The 15412-nt window shown below is 51.3% G+C and overlaps 9 non-coding genes across 9 annotated transcripts; 6 read left to right on the top strand and 3 right to left on the bottom strand.

Annotated features, from left to right (window-relative positions):
- Window positions 1-610: 610 nt before the first annotated feature.
- TRNAD-GUC (transfer RNA aspartic acid (anticodon GUC)) lies at window positions 611-682 on the bottom strand. Its single transcript has one exon. It is a non-coding gene; the product is annotated as a tRNA-Asp (tRNA).
- Window positions 683-2078: 1396 nt separating this feature from the next.
- On the bottom strand, window positions 2079-2150 carry TRNAD-GUC (transfer RNA aspartic acid (anticodon GUC)). Its single transcript has one exon. It is a non-coding gene; the product is annotated as a tRNA-Asp (tRNA).
- Window positions 2151-2690: 540 nt separating this feature from the next.
- TRNAL-AAG (transfer RNA leucine (anticodon AAG)) lies at window positions 2691-2772 on the top strand. The gene has a single exon. It is a non-coding gene; the product is annotated as a tRNA-Leu (tRNA).
- Window positions 2773-4153: 1381 nt separating this feature from the next.
- TRNAL-AAG (transfer RNA leucine (anticodon AAG)) lies at window positions 4154-4235 on the top strand. Its single transcript has one exon. It is a non-coding gene; the product is annotated as a tRNA-Leu (tRNA).
- A 2854-nt stretch (window positions 4236-7089) lies between these two features.
- Window positions 7090-7171, top strand: TRNAL-AAG (transfer RNA leucine (anticodon AAG)). The gene has a single exon. It is a non-coding gene; the product is annotated as a tRNA-Leu (tRNA).
- Window positions 7172-10845: 3674 nt separating this feature from the next.
- On the bottom strand, window positions 10846-10917 carry TRNAD-GUC (transfer RNA aspartic acid (anticodon GUC)). Its single transcript has one exon. It is a non-coding gene; the product is annotated as a tRNA-Asp (tRNA).
- Window positions 10918-11457: 540 nt separating this feature from the next.
- On the top strand, window positions 11458-11539 carry TRNAL-AAG (transfer RNA leucine (anticodon AAG)). The gene has a single exon. It is a non-coding gene; the product is annotated as a tRNA-Leu (tRNA).
- A 1381-nt stretch (window positions 11540-12920) lies between these two features.
- On the top strand, window positions 12921-13002 carry TRNAL-AAG (transfer RNA leucine (anticodon AAG)). The gene has a single exon. It is a non-coding gene; the product is annotated as a tRNA-Leu (tRNA).
- A 1376-nt stretch (window positions 13003-14378) lies between these two features.
- Window positions 14379-14460, top strand: TRNAL-AAG (transfer RNA leucine (anticodon AAG)). Its single transcript has one exon. It is a non-coding gene; the product is annotated as a tRNA-Leu (tRNA).
- Window positions 14461-15412: the final 952 nt, after the last annotated feature.

Genomic DNA, 15412 nt, shown 5'->3' with positions numbered 1-15412 from the left:
TCTGGAACGGCGCTCCCTGCTGCTTTGTGAAGGCTTGCTGCAAGAGCCTTCGAAACCCAGGAGCTCTTGCGTTGAGCTGTGACGCGTCCTGGGAAGACCTCCCGTTGCAGCGGAATGAGCCCCACTTCCAGGGCGTGCTGGTAGCAAATTTCCCACAGCCCACAGGGAGCAAACGATCCCAGGTGTGATGTATCACCAGGAGAGGCTGAGATGAGAGTAAGGGTTCACGCGTGTGCCCGGACCGAGGTTAATGATGGGATTAGAGCTAGGGTTAGATGCAGGGAAAGAGTGAGAGTTATAATTAGGGATAAAGCTAACAGGTGATCATTACTCGTCATGTAACATGATACAAAGGGTCAGAAGAGGAACTGATTCAGGGTTACAATTTGGACTTCGCAGACAACAGGAGCACTAAATGGTGCTGAGGGGGACTCAATAAAGTGGACCGGCCGCCTAATGTAAGCAATTGTGCACAAATATTGTACGATGACTAGCGTTGCCGGTGCTTTTTTCTTAAAGAGTCAGTTCTTGGCACCCATTCCCTACTTGACTCAGCCTAATCTTCAAGAATATTTGTCAAGAACTAAAAAAAATCCAGAAAAGGTTTAACCTCCCCGTCGGGGAATTGAACCCCGGTCTCCCGCGTGACAGGCGGGGATACTGACCACTATACTAACGAGGAGACGTGAGGGCATGAAATGAACAGCTGCTGATGTCTGCACAGCATCCAGCGACCACCTAGATGGCCTAGGGGGTCTCATTTTCCCCCGTCAAACGGCTTGCCCGAGCTAAGGCTAATTTCTTTCTTTTTATCGGCACCAGGCTTAAAACTCAGTTTAAGGCGATAGTTCCGGGCTATGTTTGACTCCAGAGTTGAATCTGTCATCCCGCATTTCCTCAGCAAATCAAGCTACCCATCTCAAGTCTCATGAGCTGAGGACGGCAAAGTCCCTGTGGGCTTAGGACAGTCAAAGAAACCCCTGGGCTGCATGCTAAGCCCCTTTTCGGCTTCACTTTCCGAATCCTGCCCTAGCTTGCGATTAGTTTTTTTCTCACTTCTTGCCCCCATCTCCCACCTTGCCTCATGGTCTCCCCTCCTCTGCGCACCTGACAGTTTGCCTGCCCTTCCACTGCCTGTCTCCAGACTTTCCAAGGAGAAAAGGCAAAGCACTAAAGCGGGCCGGGCAACGGGTCAAGTTCCGCTTTCGGCGACTAGCAGGGAGGTAGCGTGGCCGAGCGGTCTAAGGTGCTGGATTAAGGCTCCAGTCTCTTCGGAGGCGTGGGTTCAAATCCCACCGCTGCCACTTTTCCTGGCCTTGCATTTTAAAGAAGAACGTAACGTTGACCTCTTCCTTCATTAGTGCCACCTCTGTCGCAATGAGCAAGCGGATGGTATGCCACACCCTGCAGGAAAAAGGTTTCGCTTCTGACGTCTTGCTTTTCTGGACATCCAGTCTCAAGTTTCCCATCTGGAACGGCGCTCCCTGCTGCTTTGTGAAGGCTTGCTGCAAGAGCCTTCGAAACCCAGGAGCTCTTGCGTTGAGCTGTGACGCGTCCTGGGAAGACCTCCCGTTGCAGCGGAATGAGCCCCACTTCCAGGGCGTGCTGGTAGCAAATTTCCCACAGCCCACAGGGAGCAAACGATCCCAGGTGTGATGTATCACCAGGAGAGGCTGAGATGAGAGTAAGGGTTCACGCGTGTGCCCGGACCGAGGTTAATGATGGGATTAGAGCTAGGGTTAGATGCAGGGAAAGAGTGAGAGTTATAATTAGGGATAAAGCTAACAGGTGATCATTACTCGTCATGTAACATGATACAAAGGGTCAGAAGAGGAACTGATTCAGGGTTACAATTTGGACTTCGCAGACAACAGGAGCACTAAATGGTGCTGAGGGGGACTCAATAAAGTGGACCGGCCGCCTAATGTAAGCAATTGTGCACAAATATTGTACGATGACTAGCGTTGCCGGTGCTTTTTTCTTAAAGAGTCAGTTCTTGGCACCCATTCCCTACTTGACTCAGCCTAATCTTCAAGAATATTTGTCAAGAACTAAAAAAAATCCAGAAAAGGTTTAACCTCCCCGTCGGGGAATTGAACCCCGGTCTCCCGCGTGACAGGCGGGGATACTGACCACTATACTAACGAGGAGACGTGAGGGCATGAAATGAACAGCTGCTGATGTCTGCACAGCATCCAGCGACCACCTAGATGGCCTAGGGGGTCTCATTTTCCCCCGTCAAACGGCTTGCCCGATCTAAGGCTAATTTCTTTCTTTTTATCGGCACCAGGCTTAAAACTCAGTTTAAGGCGATAGTTCCGGGCTATGTTTGACTCCAGAGTTGAATCTGTCATCCCGCATTTCCTCAGCAAATCAAGCTACCCATCTCAAGTCTCATGAGCTGAGGACGGCAAAGTCCCTGTGGGCTTAGGACAGTCAAAGAAACCCCTGGGCTGCATGCTAAGCCCCTTTTCGGCTTCACTTTCCGAATCCTGCCCTAGCTTGCGATTAGTTTTTTCCTCACTTCTTGCCCCCATCTCCCACCTTGCCTCATGGTCTCCCCTCCTCTGCGCACCTGACAGTTTGCCTGCCCTTCCACTGCCTGTCTCCAGACTTTCCAAGGAGAAAAGGCAAAGCACTAAAGCGGGCCGGGCAACGGGTCAAGTTCCGCTTTCGGCGACTAGCAGGGAGGTAGCGTGGCCGAGCGGTCTAAGGCGCTGGATTAAGGCTCCAGTCTCTTCGGAGGCGTGGGTTCAAATCCCACCGCTGCCACTTTTCCTGGCCTTGCATTTTAAAGAAGAACGTAACGTTGACCTCTTCCTTCATTAGTGCCACCTCTGTCGCAATGAGCAAGCGGATGGTATGCCACACCCTGCAGGAAAAAGGTTTCGCTTCTGACGTCTTGCTTTTCTGGACATCCAGTCTCAAGTTTCCCATCTGGAACGGCGCTCCCTGCTGCTTTGTGAAGACTTGCTGCAAGAGCCTTCGAAACCCAGGAGCTCTTGCGTTGAGCTGTGACGCGTCCTGGGAAGACCTCCCGTTGCAGCGGAATGAGCCCCACTTCCAGGGCGTGCTGGTAGCAAATTTCCCACAGCCCACAGGGAGCAAACGATCCCAGGTGTGATGTATCACCAGGAGAGGCTGAGATGAGAGTAAGGGTTCACGCGTGTGCCCGGACCGAGGTTAATGATGGGATTAGAGCTAGGGTTAGATGCAGGGAAAGAGTGAGAGTTATAATTAGGGATAAAGCTAACAGGTGATCATTACTCGTCATGTAACATGATACAAAGGGTCAGAAGAGGAACTGATTCAGGGTTACAATTTGGACTTCGCAGACAACAGGAGCACTAAATGGTGCTGAGGGGGACTCAATAAAGTGGACCGGCCGCCTAATGTAAGCAATTGTGCACAAATATTGTACGATGACTAGCGTTGCCGGTGCTTTTTTCTTAAAGAGTCAGTTCTTGGCACCCATTCCCTACTTGACTCAGCCTAATCTTCAAGAATATTTGTCAAGAACTAAAAAAAATCCAGAAAAGGTTTAACCTCCCCGTCGGGGAACCCCGGTCTCCCGCGTGACAGGCGGGGATACTGACCACTATACTAACGAGGAGACGTGAGGGCATGAAATGAACAGCTGCTGATGTCTGCACAGCATCCAGCGACCACCTAGATGGCCTAGGGGGTCTCATTTTCCCCCGTCAAACGGCTTGCCCGATCTAAGGCTAATTTCTTTCTTTTTATCGGCACCAGGCTTAAAACTCAGTTTAAGGCGATAGTTCCGGGCTATGTTTGACTCCAGAGTTGAATCTGTCATCCCGCATTTCCTCAGCAAATCAAGCTACCCATCTCAAGTCTCATGAGCTGAGGACGGCAAAGTCCCTGTGGGCTTAGGACAGTCAAAGAAACCCCTGGGCTGCATGCTAAGCCCCTTTTCGGCTTCACTTTCCGAATCCTGCCCTAGCTTGCGATTAGTTTTTTTCTCACTTCTTGCCCCCATCTCCCACCTTGCCTCATGGTCTCCCCTCCTCTGCGCACCTGACAGTTTGCCTGCCCTTCCACTGCCTGTCTCCAGACTTTCCAAGGAGAAAAGGCAAAGCACTAAAGCGGGCCGGGCAACGGGTCAAGTTCCGCTTTCGGCGACTAGCAGGGAGGTAGCGTGGCCGAGCGGTCTAAGGCGCTGGATTAAGGCTCCAGTCTCTTCGGAGGCGTGGGTTCAAATCCCACCGCTGCCACTTTTCCTGGCCTTGCATTTTAAAGAAGAACGTAACGTTGACCTCTTCCTTCATTAGTGCCACCTCTGTCGCAATGAGCAAGCGGATGGTATGCCACACCCTGCAGGAAAAAGGTTTCGCTTCTGACGTCTTGCTTTTCTGGACATCCAGTCTCAAGTTTCCCATCTGGAACGGCGCTCCCTGCTGCTTTGTGAAGACTTGCTGCAAGAGCCTTCGAAACCCAGGAGCTCTTGCGTTGAGCTGTGACGCGTCCTGGGAAGACCTCCCGTTGCAGCGGAATGAGCCCCACTTCCAGGGCGTGCTGGTAGCAAATTTCCCACAGCCCACAGGGAGCAAACGATCCCAGGTGTGATGTATCACCAGGAGAGGCTGAGATGAGAGTAAGGGTTCACGCGTGTGCCCGGACCGAGGTTAATGATGGGATTAGAGCTAGGGTTAGATGCAGGGAAAGAGTGAGAGTTATAATTAGGGATAAAGCTAACAGGTGATCATTACTCGTCATGTAACATGATACAAAGGGTCAGAAGAGGAACTGATTCAGGGTTACAATTTGGACTTCGCAGACAACAGGAGCACTAAATGGTGCTGAGGGGGACTCAATAAAGTGGACCGGCCGCCTAATGTAAGCAATTGTGCACAAATATTGTACGATGACTAGCGTTGCCGGTGCTTTTTTCTTAAAGAGTCAGTTCTTGGCACCCATTCCCTACTTGACTCAGCCTAATCTTCAAGAATATTTGTCAAGAACTAAAAAAAATCCAGAAAAGGTTTAACCTCCCCGTCAGGGAATTGAACCCCGGTCTCCCGCGTGACAGGCGGGGATACTGACCACTATACTAACGAGGAGACGTGAGGGCATGAAATGAACAGCTGCTGATGTCTGCACAGCATCCAGCGACCACCTAGATGGCCTAGGGGGTCTCATTTTCCCCCGTCAAACGGCTTGCCCGATCTAAGGCTAATTTCTTTCTTTTTATCGGCACCAGGCTTAAAACTCAGTTTAAGGCGATAGTTCCGGGCTATGTTTGACTCCAGAGTTGAATCTGTCATCCCGCATTTCCTCAGCAAATCAAGCTACCCATCTCAAGTCTCATGAGCTGAGGACGGCAAAGTCCCTGTGGGCTTAGGACAGTCAAAGAAACCCCTGGGCTGCATGCTAAGCCCCTTTTCGGCTTCACTTTCCGAATCCTGCCCTAGCTTGCGATTAGTTTTTTTCTCACTTCTTGCCCCCAACTCCCACCTTGCCTCATGGTCTCCCCTCCTCTGCGCACCTGACAGTTTGCCTGCCCTTCCACTGCCTGTCTCCAGACTTTCCAAGGAGAAAAGGCAAAGCACTAAAGCGGGCCGGGCAACGGGTCAAGTTCCGCTTTCGGCGACTAGCAGGGAGGTAGCGTGGCCGAGCGGTCTAAGGTGCTGGATTAAGGCTCCAGTCTCTTCGGAGGCGTGGGTTCAAATCCCACCGCTGCCACTTTTCCTGGCCTTGCATTTTAAAGAAGAACGTAACGTTGACCTCTTCCTTCATTAGTGCCAGCTCTGTCGCAATGAGCAAGCGGATGGTATGCCACACCCTGCAGGAAAAAGGTTTCGCTTCTGACGTCTTGCTTTTCTGGACATCCAGTCTCAAGTTTCCCATCTGGAACGGCGCTCCCTGCTGCTTTGTGAAGGCTTGCTGCAAGAGCCTTCGAAACCCAGGAGCTCTTGCGTTGAGCTGTGACGCGTCCTGGGAAGACCTCCCGTTGCAGCGGAATGAGCCCCACTTCCAGGGCGTGCTGGTAGCAAATTTCCCACAGCCCACAGGGAGCAAACGATCCCAGGTGTGATGTATCACCAGGAGAGGCTGAGATGAGAGTAAGGGTTCACGCGTGTGCCCGGACCGAGGTTAATGATGGGATTAGAGCTAGGGTTAGATGCAGGGAAAGAGTGAGAGTTATAATTAGGGATAAAGCTAACAGGTGATCATTACTCGTCATGTAACATGATACAAAGGGTCAGAAGAGGAACTGATTCAGGGTTACAATTTGGACTTCGCAGACAACAGGAGCACTAAATGGTGCTGAGGGGGACTCAATAAAGTGGACCGGCCGCCTAATGTAAGCAATTGTGCACAAATATTGTACGATGACTAGCGTTGCCGGTGCTTTTTTCTTAAAGAGTCAGTTCTTGGCACCCATTCCCTACTTGACTCAGCCTAATCTTCAAGAATATTTGTCAAGAACTAAAAAAAATCCAGAAAAGGTTTAACCTCCCCGTCAGGGAATTGAACCCCGGTCTCCCGCGTGACAGGCGGGGATACTGACCACTATACTAACGAGGAGACGTGAGGGCATGAAATGAACAGCTGCTGATGTCTGCACAGCATCCAGCGACCACCTAGATGGCCTAGGGGGTCTCATTTTCCCCCGTCAAACGGCTTGCCCGATCTAAGGCTAATTTCTTTCTTTTTATCGGCACCAGGCTTAAAACTCAGTTTAAGGCGATAGTTCCGGGCTATGTTTGACTCCAGAGTTGAATCTGTCATCCCGCATTTCCTCAGCAAATCAAGCTACCCATCTCAAGTCTCATGAGCTGAGGACGGCAAAGTCCCTGTGGGCTTAGGACAGTCAAAGAAACCCCTGGGCTGCATGCTAAGCCCCTTTTCGGCTTCACTTTCCGAATCCTGCCCTAGCTTGCGATTAGTTTTTTTCTCACTTCTTGCCCCCATCTCCCACCTTGCCTCATGGTCTCCCCTCCTCTGCGCACCTGACAGTTTGCCTGCCCTTCCACTGCCTGTCTCCAGACTTTCCAAGGAGAAAAGGCAAAGCACTAAAGCGGGCCGGGCAACGGGTCAAGTTCCGCTTTCGGCAACTAGCAGGGAGGTAGCGTGGCCGAGCGGTCTAAGGCGCTGGATTAAGGCTCCAGTCTCTTCGGAGGCGTGGGTTCAAATCCCACCGCTGCCACTTTTCCTGGCCTTGCATTTTAAAGAAGAACGTAACGTTGACCTCTTCCTTCATTAGTGCCACCTCTGTCGCAATGAGCAAGCGGATGGTATGCCACACCCTGCAGGAAAAAGGTTTCGCTTCTGACGTCTTGCTTTTCTGGACATCCAGTCTCAAGTTTCCCATCTGGAACGGCGCTCCCTGCTGCTTTGTGAAGGCTTGCTGCAAGAGCCTTCGAAACCCAGGAGCTCTTGCGTTGAGCTGTGACGCGTCCTGGGAAGACCTCCCGTTGCAGCGGAATGAGCCCCACTTCCAGGGCGTGCTGGTAGCAAATTTCCCACAGCCCACAGGGAGCAAACGATCCCAGGTGTGATGTATCACCAGGAGAGGCTGAGATGAGAGTAAGGGTTCACGCGTGTGCCCGGACCGAGGTTAATGATGGGATTAGAGCTAGGGTTAGATGCAGGGAAAGAGTGAGAGTTATAATTAGGGATAAAGCTAACAGGTGATCATTACTCGTCATGTAACATGATACAAAGGGTCAGAAGAGGAACTGATTCAGGGTTACAATTTGGACTTCGCAGACAACAGGAGCACTAAATGGTGCTGAGGGGGACTCAATAAAGTGGACCGGCCGCCTAATGTAAGCAATTGTGCACAAATATTGTACGATGACTAGCGTTGCCGGTGCTTTTTTCTTAAAGAGTCAGTTCTTGGCACCCATTCCCTACTTGACTCAGCCTAATCTTCAAGAATATTTGTCAAGAACTAAAAAAAATCCAGAAAAGGTTTAACCTCCCCGGTCTCCCGCGTGACAGGCGGGGATACTGACCACTATACTAACGAGGAGACGTGAGGGCATGAAATGAACAGCTGCTGATGTCTGCACAGCATCCAGCGACCACCTAGATGGCCTAGGGGGTCTCATTTTCCCCCGTCAAACGGCTTGCCCGATCTAAGGCTAATTTCTTTCTTTTTATCGGCACCAGGCTTAAAACTCAGTTTAAGGCGATAGTTCCGGGCTATGTTTGACTCCAGAGTTGAATCTGTCATCCCGCATTTCCTCAGCAAATCAAGCTACCCATCTCAAGTCTCATGAGCTGAGGACGGCAAAGTCCCTGTGGGCTTAGGACAGTCAAAGAAACCCCTGGGCTGCATGCTAAGCCCCTTTTCGGCTTCACTTTCCGAATCCTGCCCTAGCTTGCGATTAGTTTTTTTCTCACTTCTTGCCCCCAACTCCCACCTTGCCTCATGGTCTCCCCTCCTCTGCGCACCTGACAGTTTGCCTGCCCTTCCACTGCCTGTCTCCAGACTTTCCAAGGAGAAAAGGCAAAGCACTAAAGCGGGCCGGGCAACGGGTCAAGTTCCGCTTTCGGCGACTAGCAGGGAGGTAGCGTGGCCGAGCGGTCTAAGGTGCTGGATTAAGGCTCCAGTCTCTTCGGAGGCGTGGGTTCAAATCCCACCGCTGCCACTTTTCCTGGCCTTGCATTTTAAAGAAGAACGTAACGTTGACCTCTTCCTTCATTAGTGCCAGCTCTGTCGCAATGAGCAAGCGGATGGTATGCCACACCCTGCAGGAAAAAGGTTTCGCTTCTGACGTCTTGCTTTTCTGGACATCCAGTCTCAAGTTTCCCATCTGGAACGGCGCTCCCTGCTGCTTTGTGAAGGCTTGCTGCAAGAGCCTTCGAAACCCAGGAGCTCTTGCGTTGAGCTGTGACGCGTCCTGGGAAGACCTCCCGTTGCAGCGGAATGAGCCCCACTTCCAGGGCGTGCTGGTAGCAAATTTCCCACAGCCCACAGGGAGCAAACGATCCCAGGTGTGATGTATCACCAGGAGAGGCTGAGATGAGAGTAAGGGTTCACGCGTGTGCCCGGACCGAGGTTAATGATGGGATTAGAGCTAGGGTTAGATGCAGGGAAAGAGTGAGAGTTATAATTAGGGATAAAGCTAACAGGTGATCATTACTCGTCATGTAACATGATACAAAGGGTCAGAAGAGGAACTGATTCAGGGTTACAATTTGGACTTCGCAGACAACAGGAGCACTAAATGGTGCTGAGGGGGACTCAATAAAGTGGAACGGCCGCCTAATGTAAGCAATTGTGCACAAATATTGTACGATGACTAGCGTTGCCGGTGCTTTTTTCTTAAAGAGTCAGTTCTTGGCACCCATTCCCTACTTGACTCAGCCTAATCTTCAAGAATATTTGTCAAGAACTAAAAAAAATCCAGAAAAGGTTTAACCTCCCCGGTCTCCCGCGTGACAGGCGGGGATACTGACCACTATACTAACGAGGAGACGTGAGGGCATGAAATGAACAGCTGCTGATGTCTGCACAGCATCCAGCGACCACCTAGATGGCCTAGGGGGTCTCATTTTCCCCCGTCAAACGGCTTGCCCGATCTAAGGCTAATTTCTTTCTTTTTATCGGCACCAGGCTTAAAACTCAGTTTAAGGCGATAGTTCCGGGCTATGTTTGACTCCAGAGTTGAATCTGTCATCCCGCATTTCCTCAGCAAATCAAGCTACCCATCTCAAGTCTCATGAGCTGAGGACGGCAAAGTCCCTGTGGGCTTAGGACAGTCAAAGAAACCCCTGGGCTGCATGCTAAGCCCCTTTTCGGCTTCACTTTCCGAATCCTGCCCTAGCTTGCGATTAGTTTTTTTCTCACTTCTTGCCCCCATCTCCCCCCTTGCCTCATGGTCTCCCCTCCTCTGCGCACCTGACAGTTTGCCTGCCCTTCCACTGCCTGTCTCCAGACTTTCCAAGGAGAAAAGGCAAAGCACTAAAGCGGGCCGGGCAACGGGTCAAGTTCCGCTTTCGGCGACTAGCAGGGAGGTAGCGTGGCCGAGCGGTCTAAGGTGCTGGATTAAGGCTCCAGTCTCTTCGGAGGCGTGGGTTCAAATCCCACCGCTGCCACTTTTCCTGGCCTTGCATTTTAAAGAAGAACGTAACGTTGACCTCTTCCTTCATTAGTGCCACCTCTGTCGCAATGAGCAAGCGGATGGTATGCCACACCCTGCAGGAAAAAGGTTTCGCTTCTGACGTCTTGCTTTTCTGGACATCCAGTCTCAAGTTTCCCATCTGGAACGGCGCTCCCTGCTGCTTTGTGAAGGCTTGCTGCAAGAGCCTTCGAAACCCAGGAGCTCTTGCGTTGAGCTGTGACGCGTCCTGGGAAGACCTCCCGTTGCAGCGGAATGAGCCCCACTTCCAGGGCGTGCTGGTAGCAAATTTCCCACAGCCCACAGGGAGCAAACGATCCCAGGTGTGATGTATCACCAGGAGAGGCTGAGATGAGAGTAAGGGTTCACGCGTGTGCCCGGACCGAGGTTAATGATGGGATTAGAGCTAGGGTTAGATGCAGGGAAAGAGTGAGAGTTATAATTAGGGATAAAGCTAACAGGTGATCATTACTCGTCATGTAACATGATACAAAGGGTCAGAAGAGGAACTGATTCAGGGTTACAATTTGGACTTCGCAGACAACAGGAGCACTAAATGGTGCTGAGGGGGACTCAATAAAGTGGACCGGCCGCCTAATGTAAGCAATTGTGCACAAATATTGTACGATGACTAGCGTTGCCGGTGCTTTTTTCTTAAAGAGTCAGTTCTTGGCACCCATTCCCTACTTGACTCAGCCTAATCTTCAAGAATATTTGTCAAGAACTAAAAAAAATCCAGAAAAGGTTTAACCTCCCCGTCGGGGAATTGAACCCCGGTCTCCCGCGTGACAGGCGGGGATACTGACCACTATACTAACGAGGAGACGTGAGGGCATGAAATGAACAGCTGCTGATGTCTGCACAGCATCCAGCGACCACCTAGATGGCCTAGGGGGTCTCATTTTCCCCCGTCAAACGGCTTGCCCGATCTAAGGCTAATTTCTTTCTTTTTATCGGCACCAGGCTTAAAACTCAGTTTAAGGCGATAGTTCCGGGCTATGTTTGACTCCAGAGTTGAATCTGTCATCCCGCATTTCCTCAGCAAATCAAGCTACCCATCTCAAGTCTCATGAGCTGAGGACGGCAAAGTCCCTGTGGGCTTAGGACAGTCAAAGAAACCCCTGGGCTGCATGCTAAGCCCCTTTTCGGCTTCACTTTCCGAATCCTGCCCTAGCTTGCGATTAGTTTTTTCCTCACTTCTTGCCCCCATCTCCCACCTTGCCTCATGGTCTCCCCTCCTCTGCGCACCTGACAGTTTGCCTGCCCTTCCACTGCCTGTCTCCAGACTTTCCAAGGAGAAAAGGCAAAGCACTAAAGCGGGCCGGGCAACGGGTCAAGTTCCGCTTTCGGCGACTAGCAGGGAGGTAGCGTGGCCGAGCGGTCTAAGGCGCTGGATTAAGGCTCCAGTCTCTTCGGAGGCGTGGGTTCAAATCCCACCGCTGCCACTTTTCCTGGCCTTGCATTTTAAAGAAGAACGTAACGTTGACCTCTTCCTTCATTAGTGCCACCTCTGTCGCAATGAGCAAGCGGATGGTATGCCACACCCTGCAGGAAAAAGGTTTCGCTTCTGACGTCTTGCTTTTCTGGACATCCAGTCTCAAGTTTCCCATCTGGAACGGCGCTCCCTGCTGCTTTGTGAAGACTTGCTGCAAGAGCCTTCGAAACCCAGGAGCTCTTGCGTTGAGCTGTGACGCGTCCTGGGAAGACCTCCCGTTGCAGCGGAATGAGCCCCACTTCCAGGGCGTGCTGGTAGCAAATTTCCCACAGCCCACAGGGAGCAAACGATCCCAGGTGTGATGTATCACCAGGAGAGGCTGAGATGAGAGTAAGGGTTCACGCGTGTGCCCGGACCGAGGTTAATGATGGGATTAGAGCTAGGGTTAGATGCAGGGAAAGAGTGAGAGTTATAATTAGGGATAAAGCTAACAGGTGATCATTACTCGTCATGTAACATGATACAAAGGGTCAGAAGAGGAACTGATTCAGGGTTACAATTTGGACTTCGCAGACAACAGGAGCACTAAATGGTGCTGAGGGGGACTCAATAAAGTGGACCGGCCGCCTAATGTAAGCAATTGTGCACAAATATTGTACGATGACTAGCGTTGCCGGTGCTTTTTTCTTAAAGAGTCAGTTCTTGGCACCCATTCCCTACTTGACTCAGCCTAATCTTCAAGAATATTTGTCAAGAACTAAAAAAAATCCAGAAAAGGTTTAACCTCCCCGTCGGGGAACCCCGGTCTCCCGCGTGACAGGCGGGGATACTGACCACTATACTAACGAGGAGACGTGAGGGCATGAAATGAACAGCTGCTGATGTCTGCACAGCATCCAGCGACCACCTAGATGGCCTAGGGGGTCTCATTTTCCCCCGTCAAACGGCTTGCCCGATCTAAGGCTAATTTCTTTCTTTTTATCGGCACCAGGCTTAAAACTCAGTTTAAGGCGATAGTTCCGGGCTATGTTTGACTCCAGAGTTGAATCTGTCATCCCGCATTTCCTCAGCAAATCAAGCTACCCATCTCAAGTCTCATGAGCTGAGGACGGCAAAGTCCCTGTGGGCTTAGGACAGTCAAAGAAACCCCTGGGCTGCATGCTAAGCCCCTTTTCGGCTTCACTTTCCGAATCCTGCCCTAGCTTGCGATTAGTTTTTTTCTCACTTCTTGCCCCCATCTCCCACCTTGCCTCATGGTCTCCCCTCCTCTGCGCACCTGACAGTTTGCCTGCCCTTCCACTGCCTGTCTCCAGACTTTCCAAGGAGAAAAGGCAAAGCACTAAAGCGGGCCGGGCAACGGGTCAAGTTCCGCTTTCGGCGACTAGCAGGGAGGTAGCGTGGCCGAGCGGTCTAAGGCGCTGGATTAAGGCTCCAGTCTCTTCGGAGGCGTGGGTTCAAATCCCACCGCTGCCACTTATCCTGGCCTTGCATTTTAAAGAAGAACGTAACGTTGACCTCTTCCTTCATTAGTGCCACCTCTGTCGCAATGAGCAAGCGGATGGTATGCCACACCCTGCAGGAAAAAGGTTTCGCTTCTGACGTCTTGCTTTTCTGGACATCCAGTCTCAAGTTTCCCATCTGGAACGGCGCTCCCTGCTGCTTTGTGAAGGCTTGCTGCAAGAGCCTTCGAAACCCAGGAGCTCTTGCGTTGAGCTGTGACGCGTCCTGGGAAGACCTCCCGTTGCAGCGGAATGAGCCCCACTTCCAGGGCGTGCTGGTAGCAAATTTCCCACAGCCCACAGGGAGCAAACGATCCCAGGTGTGATGTATCACCAGGAGAGGCTGAGATGAGAGTAAGGGTTCACGCGTGTGCCCGGACCGAGGTTAATGATGGGATTAGAGCTAGGGTTAGATGCAGGGAAAGAGTGAGAGTTATAATTAGGGATAAAGCTAACAGGTGATCATTACTCGTCATGTAACATGATACAAAGGGTCAGAAGAGGAACTGATTCAGGGTTACAATTTGGACTTCGCAGACAACAGGAGCACTAAATGGTGCTGAGGGGGACTCAATAAAGTGGACCGGCCGCCTAATGTAAGCAATTGTGCACAAATATTGTACGATGACTAGCGTTGCCGGTGCTTTTTTCTTAAAGAGTCAGTTCTTGGCACCCATTCCCTACTTGACTCAGCCTAATCTTCAAGAATATTTGTCAAGAACTAAAAAAAATCCAGAAAAGGTTTAACCTCCCCGTCGGGCCGGTCTCCCGCGTGACAGGCGGGGATACTGACCACTATACTAACGAGGAGACGTGAGGGCATGAAATGAACAGCTGCTGATGTCTGCACAGCATCCAGCGACCACCTAGATGGCCTAGGGGGTCTCATTTTCCCCCGTCAAACGGCTTGCCCGATCTAAGGCTAATTTCTTTCTTTTTATCGGCACCAGGCTTAAAACTCAGTTTAAGGCGATAGTTCCGGGCTATGTTTGACTCCAGAGTTGAATCTGTCATCCCGCATTTCCTCAGCAAATCAAGCTACCCATCTCAAGTCTCATGAGCTGAGGACGGCAAAGTCCCTGTGGGCTTAGGACAGTCAAAGAAACCCCTGGGCTGCATGCTAAGCCCCTTTTCGGCTTCACTTTCCGAATCCTGCCCTAGCTTGCGATTAGTTTTTTTCTCACTTCTTGCCCCCATCTCCCACCTTGCCTCATGGTCTCCCCTCCTCTGCGCACCTGACAGTTTGCCTGCCCTTCCACTGCCTGTCTCCAGACTTTCCAAGGAGAAAAGGCAAAGCACTAAAGCGGGCCGGGCAACGGGTCAAGTTCCGCTTTCGGCGACTAGCAGGGAGGTAGCGTGGCCGAGCGGTCTAAGGCGCTGGATTAAGGCTCCAGTCTCTTCGGAGGCGTGGGTTCAAATCCCACCGCTGCCACTTTTCCTGGCCTTGCATTTTAAAGAAGAACGTAACGTTGACCTCTTCCTTCATTAGTGCCACCTCTGTCGCAATGAGCAAGCGGATGGTATGCCACACCCTGCAGGAAAAAGGTTTCGCTTCTGACGTCTTGCTTTTCTGGACATCCAGTCTCAAGTTTCCCATCTGGAACGGCGCTCCCTGCTGCTTTGTGAAGGCTTGCTGCAAGAGCCTTCGAAACCCAGGAGCTCTTGCGTTGAGCTGTGACGCGTCCTGGGAAGACCTCCCGTTGCAGCGGAATGAGCCCCACTTCCAGGGCGTGCTGGTAGCAAATTTCCCACAGCCCACAGGGAGCAAACGATCCCAGGTGTGATGTATCACCAGGAGAGGCTGAGATGAGAGTAAGGGTTCACGCGTGTGCCCGGACCGAGGTTAATGATGGGATTAGAGCTAGGGTTAGATGCAGGGAAAGAGTGAGAGTTATAATTAGGGATAAAGCTAACAGGTGATCATTACTCGTCATGTAACATGATACAAAGGGTCAGAAGAGGAACTGATTCAGGGTTACAATTTGGACTTCGCAGACAACAGGAGCACTAAATGGTGCTGAGGGGGACTCAATAAAGTGGACCGGCCGCCTAATGTAAGCAATTGTGCACAAATATTGTACGATGACTAGCGTTGCCGGTGCTTTTTTCTTAAAGAGTCAGTTCTTGGCACCCATTCCCTACTTGACTCAGCCTAATCTTCAAGAATATTTGTCAAGAACTAAAAAAAATCCAGAAAAGGTTTAACCTCCCCGGTCTCCCGCGTGACAGGCGGGGATACTGACCACTATACTAACGAGGAGACGTGAGGGCATGAAATGAACAGCTGCTGATGTCTGCACAGCATCCAGCGACCACCTAGATGGCCTAGGGGGTCTCATTTTCCCCCGTCAAACGGCTTGCCCGATCTAAGGCTAATTTCTTTC

This window comes from Ambystoma mexicanum, unplaced genomic scaffold, assembly GCF_040938575.1.
Source record: "Ambystoma mexicanum isolate Mex_15411 unplaced genomic scaffold, UKY_AmexF1_1 Mex_scaf89, whole genome shotgun sequence".
NCBI classification, from domain to species: domain Eukaryota; kingdom Metazoa; phylum Chordata; class Amphibia; order Caudata; family Ambystomatidae; genus Ambystoma; species Ambystoma mexicanum.
Note: the sequence above shows the minus strand (reverse complement) of the source record. Positions and strands in the feature narration are given on the sequence as shown.